The sequence below is a fragment of the Tiliqua scincoides genome, chromosome 7 (assembly GCF_035046505.1).
Source record: "Tiliqua scincoides isolate rTilSci1 chromosome 7, rTilSci1.hap2, whole genome shotgun sequence".
NCBI classification, from domain to species: Eukaryota; Metazoa; Chordata; class Lepidosauria; order Squamata; family Scincidae; genus Tiliqua; species Tiliqua scincoides.
The window spans coordinates 56,107,300-56,115,936 of record NC_089827.1 but is presented as its reverse complement, the minus strand read 5'-3'; the positions used below and the strand labels follow the sequence as shown (position 1 = coordinate 56,115,936).

General features: G+C 44.7%; 1 protein-coding gene across 5 annotated transcripts in view; it reads left to right on the top strand.

Annotated features, from left to right (window-relative positions):
• The first annotated feature begins 863 nt into the window (after positions 1-863).
• The window catches only part of TMEM184B (transmembrane protein 184B), a 49,683-nt gene continuing 41,909 nt past the window's right edge, over positions 864-8,637 (top strand). For 4 of the 5 annotated variants that reach the window (XM_066634065.1, XM_066634062.1, XM_066634066.1 and 1 more), the window contains exons 1-2: positions 864-1,103; positions 1,852-1,929. The gene's annotated coding sequence lies outside the window, so the exon portion shown is untranslated. The remainder of the gene's footprint in view (positions 1,104-1,851; positions 1,930-8,637) is intronic. The other variant, XM_066634063.1, reaches the window with a different exon arrangement.

Sequence of the window (8,637 nt, the reverse complement as noted above, 5' to 3'; positions counted from 1 at the left end):
TTGTCCCCTGCCGTACCAGTTCGCATACTCCACCTATTGAAAGTACCACTGGAAGAAACTGGCGATGATGTCATCACCAGTTACTTCCAGATTGGTAAGTCAGCCTCGAGGTGCATCAAACACAGGTAAGAGGTTCAGGGTGGGCGGATAGGAGGGCATTTTTGAGCACATGAAATGCACATGCTGGTGCTCTGCCTGCCTGGGTAAGCCTCCTACTGCTGCTATTGCATTGCTAGTCTCGCTGCCAGGTGGCAGGGGTCTGGGGGTACCACATGTACCACCGGCCACCACCTCAAGTGCCACCAGTGGTACAGGTACCCCTGGTTGAGGAAGGCTGCTCTAGAGCAGTAGCAGTTCTTCGCCTATCTATAGAGCGTTGTTAGGGGACAGTCTACACAGCTGCATGTCTATTCAGAAGTAAGTCCCACTGAAGTCAATGGGGCTTACTCCTGGGTAAGTGTGGATGGAATTGTGGCCTGGGGTGCAACAGGTGGGCTGCCTCAGAGCAAACTCCTAGGCATGTCTACTCAGAAGCAAGTCCCACTGAAGTCAATGGGCCTTACACCTGGGTAAGTGTGGACAGGACTATGACCTAGTCTAGTCCTATGCTGCAGTCCAGCCCACACTTACCCGGGAGTAAGCCCCCTTGACTTCAGTGGGACTTACTTCTGAGTAGACCTGCCTAGGTGCGGGCTCTGAGGCAGCCTAGCCTTCTGCAGCTCCTGAGTCTGAGGGGGTCGCCGTCCCTTTAAGAAGCCGCTGGTTATGTCACTCCCCGCGGGCGAGAGAGGGGAGGGGGGCAGAGAGGGCAGTTTGGCGCATGCGCAGAAAAGCATCCCTTCTTCGCCTGCCGGAGTCTGCAGCTCCGCCGCTCCGCCGCTGTTCGTGCCAGCGCCTGAGGGTTGGCGGCGACCAGCTTGAGTCCGCAGCGGCCGCCCAGCTACGACGTGCCGGGGGAGGCCCGGCCTGCCCAGACCGGCCATGGGCTCCTGAGGGCCTGGCGCTCCGCCCCGTCCCCGGAGTGCCGGACGGAGGAGGGGAGCGAGAGACGGCGGTGACCCCGCCAGCGCCTGCCCGGCCGGTGGCTGCAGTGCCGCGTGGCGGTGAGGGAGAGGCGGGGACGGGAGCCCTCCTGGGGGCCGCAGCCGGGGGCGGGACTGGGACCCCCAGCCAGCCAGCCAGCCAGCCCCACTCCAGGGACGGGGCTGGTGGTGGGACGGTGGGAGCTCGCCCCTGCCAGGGCTGCCCGCCCATGGTGGCAGGACCACCCTCGGAGGCTCAGCAGCTTTGGGGGCAGATGCGGGTCTCACGGGGTGACCCTGACCCGCAGGGGTGGGGGTTGGGGGATGCCACCATGGGTTCTGGGGCAGCAGCAGGTGTGGGGCAGAATAGGGGGTGGTGTGTTTCATTTTCGCTCTGCCTACGCTCCTTTCTGCCTATCTCCAGTGGCACCTGAGGTGGCCTTGGCCAGTAAGGTGATATCCACCAGTGAGATGGTGCCAGCCAGTGGTACTTGAGATGGTGCCAACCAGTGCTACTTGAGGTGGTATCAGCCAGTGAGGTGGTGCCAACAAGTGGTACTCGAACTGGTGTCAGCCAGTGAGGTGGCATCAGCCAGTGGTATGTGAGGTGGTGCCAACTAGTGGTACTTGAGGTGGTGTCTGGTAGTACTTGCAAGACCCCTGGACACCTGCTGTCTGGAGCGAGACCAGCAATGCAATGCTGCAAACAGCAGTAGGGGGTTCAGCTCAGTGGGCAGAGCTCCTCCAAAGCATGCTTCTCGGTCACTCAGAATACTTGTGTTTAAAAAAAATAATTGGGGGTTGATCTAAAACATTGTTTCCCAAACAGTGGTACTTGAGGTGGTGTCTGGTGGTACTCACAGGACCCCTGCTGCCCAGCAGCGAGACCGGGAACATTTCATGAGAGGTAGGAGCTCAAATACATGCTTTTCCATGCTCAAAAAAGCCCTCCTGTCCACCAGACCTGTAGTTAGGATTCTAGAGGTGGATAGGAGATTATTTTTCTCAGGGAGGGCAGTTATGTTGGGTATATATACTGGAGTGCAAAATTAAAGAATAAGTATGGAGATACATCAAAGACCGATAAATGTGAGGGTGGGCAAACTGCTTATTCACAGGGTCCCTCTTGCTACGGCCCTGCTGTCCACCCTCAGCCTCTTACTGGAATTTATCATGTCACCTCTGCCCTCCCAACCCAGAAATAACTGGCAATGATGTCAACACAAGTTTCTTCCAGTGATACTTCAAACCATATAAAGTGGACCATATAACATGGTAAGGTGGAAGACAAGCATTGAGAAACACTGGCCTATATATCAGGGTGGCCTGACTTGCTTGATATAAAAGCCATGTACAATAACCTTCAGGTGTTTGAGAACTGCAAATATTTAAGAAGCATTTAAATTCTTAAAAGATATTTATTCACCATGAACATTAAGCTTACTTTTTAATCCAGTGGATTCTCAGTTTCTACCCAGTAAATAATTACAAAGCTTGAAAATTTCTTATTTACCTTTTTATAATAACTGTGATGTAATAAAGGAGCTCAACCAACATATTTGCAAGAGCTGCATGTAATATGTCAAAGAGCAGCATGTGGCTCGCAGGCTACAGTTTGTCCAACCCTGCTATAGGTATTCAAGGTGACAAGTGTTGTTAGCAGACATGCATGATGGTGGCTCACATACTGTTGCCTAGTGTACTGGACTGACCTAAGTGCTGTGATGCAGAATAGGGAGATGATGAGCAGCCCTGGAGAAGTGCATCCTTAGTGGGAGCAGGGTCACATTAGGTACCTGGTGTCCCATGGTGAAGCTGGCCTTACCACCACTGAGTGTGGGGTATGTGGATGGTGACTTTTGCTTCCTGCTCTGTTTGAATTGAATGTGGCATAAAGTGTGGTAGACAGAACAGTGTTTTGGAACAAAGGCTGGAATGTGCTCAGTTTGTGGTTGTGTTGTGCATTGTCTTGGCTGGCGGAGCATATGCTTTGCTTCTGAAAGTGGCACTGGGCAATAAGCTGTAATGTGTTCTGAGCTTAGTAGGTAGATTGTGATGCTGAATCACATCTGTTTGAATAGTGTTTCAACCACAATACAGCATTTAGTGCTTGGATGAAATGACATGATATTGAGATTACCAGAGGGATATGAAATCTTGAGCCTTTTGTCTTTCAGATAAAGAAGTAATATCAGATACTTGTATCACCCTTTTAATTTATACCATATGTATTTTTCCATATCTCAGAATGTTTCTTCATTTGTTAATTACTGCTGGAATACAGTAGATGCATATCATTAAGAAGGTATTTCAAATGCTTATCTATTTGTTTAAATGTCTTTGCAGACCTTAAAACTAGTTTTCTGAAGGACACTTAATATGAATTTTCTCCGCAGGGTGACTGGAGAAGGGTGACCCTAAGGGCCAATTCGTAGTTTCTGAACTTTGGTACTTTGACAAAGTACAGTATTTGCATGGCATTGTGAATTGTGTGCATATTTCAGTGACTGTTGTAATATATAGGAGAGGCATTCACAAAAGGAGTGGTTCTCTTTTTGTGTTTGCTGTGGATAAACTTTGCCATTTTGTAAAATGTATAGTACTTACAGTTAATGCTTCTGCATGAATACTTTAGCATTGAAATGTGTCTAGTGCTTAAATCCAGAAGTAGCGGGAATTAGTGTTTGGGTTGTACTGGATTCATGGGTCAGTTTTTGCAAAAGAGAATAGAAGTGATTACTCTCTATAGAAGTAAGTTTTATCTTGGAATGTCAGTGTTAGCAGTTCCATCATTAGCTGCCATGCAATGTTTGTCACTTCTGTGCTGTTAAAACTATAACGGGAGAACATTATAATATGTTGGGATGATTATGGAGCTCTCTGATATACAAAGCACAGCAAGGGAGGTTGTAATACTGTATTGTTATCATTCTTGTGTTAAACCTGTAGAAATTTCTCGTTGGAACGGAACAGTTGTGTTGAACATATACTGCTACACAGTTTTTGTATGCCGTTTGTAATGTCACATAATGTATATGATGCACTTGTCGTAGTTTAGAACCTTCAGTTATCTGAAAAGTAATTCCTCTTTGAGAGAGAATTTAATTGAATAGAAATTGACCGGACCAAAATATATACAATGAATAATTCCTATGCAGTATTTTATTATACATTGCCTATTGCATAAATCCTGGAACAAATTTTAATTGTCCTTTGCAACCTGCAAATAGAAAAGGCTTGGAGGGCAATAGTGAATATTGTATAGAGCCCAGGACTTAAGATCTGGGCCTTTATATTTTTTTTCCTTTTGATTTCATGCTTGCCTAGTTTCTTCTTTCCCTGTTGGTTTTAGGCCTACATTTTTTTAGGGCTACATCCAGTGCTCCTTGAGCTGCAGCTTGGTGATGGAAGATCAGACTCCTGCCAAGATAATTAATCCTGGCCAAAGTCCCTTGGGTGTCTTTTAAAAACAGATTGGTAACCAATCACAGTAGTGAAGCGACATGCAGCATACAAAGCATTTAGCTAAGATAGCTATAAAGTATGATGGACTTTGAAATAATAACTAGGAATATAATTTCCAGTATGGGATCTCTCCTGGGCCTTCTTGCTAATCTAGATGGTCACGTTATCAAAAGCTATCAGTTTTAGTGTCCTTTATTAGACTGCTAGTATATCTTGCTGTAGCTCAGCTTGGGAGTGTGGTCTTGGTAGTTCTTCTGTTTCTGGTCTAAGCCAGTAGAGTATTCCTGGGGTTTAGTTTAGTTTTTCAGTACAAAAAGTGACAGAGAAGACGGTGGATCAGCTTGTGTTCAGGGAGTAGCACATGAACGAACGCCTGAGCATGTAATGCAGTGCGGTGATCATATTAATAACCCTCAGGGGACACAATTTACAGGAAGCAAAAGCGGGAGGGGAAGAGAGAATTAACTAACACATTTCACCTGCAGCACAATATGATCTTTAAATCTGTACACTAACTGCTCTTGAATGATTATCATTTCTCAGCTTCTGCTCTCTCTGGGTAGTGGATGGCAGTTTGCAGTTTCAAAATGGTAGTAACTTTAACAGAAGTGTGGAAAACATAGATGAAATAGTGCAGGCAGTAGTACTAGAAGACATAAATTCAACACTCCCAGCTACTGTGCCTTGCAGTTGCTCCATATGTTCCATCTCTTGCAAGGGAGTTACCATGGCTTCTCCAGCTTTTGCTGCTGCATCTGCTTTATCTAAGGAAGGTTCTCATTGGTCCAAGCTGATGTGACCACCTATCCACTAGAGCCATGAGCCTGCAGCTTTTTAGAAAAGGATGCAAGCCATTAGGTGTTGTTTTTTTAAGGCAGACATTTAATATTTTCTGCTGATTTGCTTTTAATTGACTGGTGTTGACCAGCTGTGGTGTTCAGTGTAGCTATAATAATTAAGTGATGTGTGAATAATTTTATTGTGAATATTGAAATATGATATTGTAGAAATGCTAGGATTGTTGGATTATTCTGTCTCGGGCTGTGAACGTTGGTGCCTCTTGACACCGCATATACAATTTTGTTTTTTTATTGTGAACAGAATTTTGCCCTTCACCTTGGATCCCTGTTGGGTTTTCAGGGTGGCTTACAGTTCAAATATAAAACAAAACAAGTAAATTGGCAATCTGTCTCTAGCAGCAATAACAACAAAACAGCACCAGGTCAGCAAATCAGGGCGGTTGGATTTAGCAAGTATTTCCCTAGAATGCACGGCAACAGCTTTGCCTGTTGCCAAGAGGCACCCAGTAAGATGGTAAGCCGGGCCTTCTGTGTTCACAGATTGGGTGCTGCTGGCAAGAGGGTTCTACTCTTGTATCCTTCGCAGGGTGGGGGTGGGATGTCGAACAGGGCCTTTCCAGATTATTTCAGGAATTGGGAACAGGCAAGCAACTTCACAGGAGAGGAGACAGTTGTTCACATATCCTGATTCCAAACTCTTTGGTAAAGATCAGAACACATATCTTAAAATATATGTATTTTTGATTTATACAAATGTATAAATTTGTATATTATACAAAGAGGGCACAGTACAGATATCTGTACGATAATATGAAGATCACCGACCTATAAAGAATAATTGATAAAGTATAACTCAGTATGTTAATCTTGTCATTATCTCCATCTTAACCAAAAACACCCTTTGTTGATTGATTCTAAAGCTTGATTTCTTACATTCAATTGTTTATATTTAGTGTTTCAATATAAAGTAACAGGGTTCCAGATTATTTCTTGTGAGCACAATCCTATGCATGTCTACTTAGACATAAGTCCTATTGTATTCAGTAGGATTTACTTCCAGGTAAGTGTGTATAGAATTGCAGCCTGTTTGTCTTTGCCACATTCTCCTCTGCTTTGGACAAATGCTGTTAATTTTGTGTTGATCATAATCACATTCTGTGTCCAATCCATATAAATAAGTGTATTTGATGTTTTTCCAATTCTTCACCACCAGCATTCTGGCTCCTTAAATGGGCAGCTAAGTTGCATTGTTTTCCCTTCAAATCCTAACTTGGCATAAGAAGCAGAGCTGTCTATTCAGAACTGGGGCCTGAAATTGGTTCAGAAACAAATTGGAATGTAATATTGATGCAACGTGATCAAACAACCGGGTTCCTATCTGTAACACAGGCCTACAAAACTGAGGGTCAGAAAAGTTTTTCCCCAACTTTATGGTGGTTTGATATGAATTTGGGATGCTGATTCCAAAAATGGCATCCGTTTTGCCCTATCACGTCTAGTTTTGGAGACATGGCATAGCCACATTAGTGAATGGTTCAGGCAGCTTCCTCATGAGGAAGCCATGGTGTAGTCTTCCTCATGAGGAAGCTGCTTGAACCATTCACTAAAGAGGCTATGTCTCCAAAACTAGACGTGATAGGGCAAAACGGACGCCATTTTTGGAATCAGCACCCCAAATATACCCAAGAAATGATGTAACGTTTAAGGAGGCAAAATGTGTGTTGGCCTGTGTAATCTACCAGTAACGTTTTGCACCAAATGAAAAGGTGGTGACATAAGTGCCATTCATAACTGTCACTGACTCATATGATCATGCACTCTAACATCTGGTCCTGGTTAGGTGTAAGGATGAGTGAGAGAGGTGACTGCCTTCCTGGAATAACTTCTTTCTTCAGCCCTCTGTGCTTGGCAACAGGACCGCCAGGCAGGAGTACTTTCCTTTTGCTGTCCTGTAACTACCTAATGATGATTCCTGGTTCAAGCAGCAAGAATTAGGAGAGGAGCAAGGATACACCTCTCCCATTACTAATTATGATGGTTATGTGCTCTCTCCAGAATAGTGGTTGCAAGGGAGCAATGGCAGGAGAGAAGCGTGCCCTTTTTCTCCAGCACATTTCAGAGAGGCAACTGATGGACCTTTGATCTGATCCATCAGGGTTCTTACTTCTTATCCCTCTGCAATCAGTGTAACTGAAAGCTGGTGAAGTCTGTTTCAGATCTCATGTCAGTCACTGATGAGGTGACCTTAGGTGAACTCTGTCTCAGAATGGGTGAACTCCTGAAAGGGATAGGAGATACAAGTGAAGCCATGACCACTTTCCTGTTGTTTCAATCTTTTTGAAAAATGAAGCTTCACTTGCAACTTTCTGTTCCTGTTTTAGACAGCACCCTTTCATATTCAAATAACCAACCCCTTGACTCTCAGGAATTCTACTTTGTGAGCTGGTATAGCATGTTTGCTAAGAGACTGGGGTGCAAATTAGGACTTTCCAGGTTTGAATCTTGCCTCCATCATGCCTTAGGCAAGTCACTCCCTCTCAGCTCCTTTGGCTGCAATATGGGGAGCAAAGTACTTACTGTAGAGGTTTATTGTAAGGACTGTTAAAATAATACATGTGAAGTGCTTTGCACACTTGATGCTACTTAACATTCATACAGTACTTTTTATCTGCTACCTGCCTCCCTTTTATTTAGAAGGCTGGGTGGTAAGAGGCAGGAGGGTCATGGCTTTGAGGCAACTGCATGGTAAGCTGAGACTGATTATAGTTGCTGATTCTAGGAAACGACACACCCTGTAGCATGCAGCAGTGTTTGATCCTGTTTCCAAAGGAAGAGTGGTAAGCCGGGACAAGCCCCTTTCCTTTTCTCTTGTTTTCAGTCTCCATAAAAAGACTGACTGTGGTATGCTGACCTATTATAATGTGGGTCAGTCCACCCCCAAAAAAACTGAAACAGCAGAAATTAATAGAGCAGAAGAACTCTCTTGAAGAAACAGAGAGGGAGAGAGAGATTCATGGTTAAAAGGTTTCATTGTCGATCTGCATATTGGATTTGGTGTGGAGGTTAGATGGTTGGCTCAGTTGGTTGTCTTGGTGCAAAGGTAAACTAAAGAAGGCATAATTGGAGTGCAACCACGGGGTGGTGGGAGATGGGACAGTTTGCTGTGGAGGAGAGGAGAGATGTGTGCCTTCCTCTTCAAAGACAATGGAGAAACTTTTAATATTTAGAAAGTTATGTGGCTGTGCATCACTCCTAAATTGTGGAACTCACTTCCATATGCATTTCCTGAAAAGTACTGGTATGTAATTGCCTAGAAGAGGTGCATTTACCAAACAAAACAGTTAACTGTA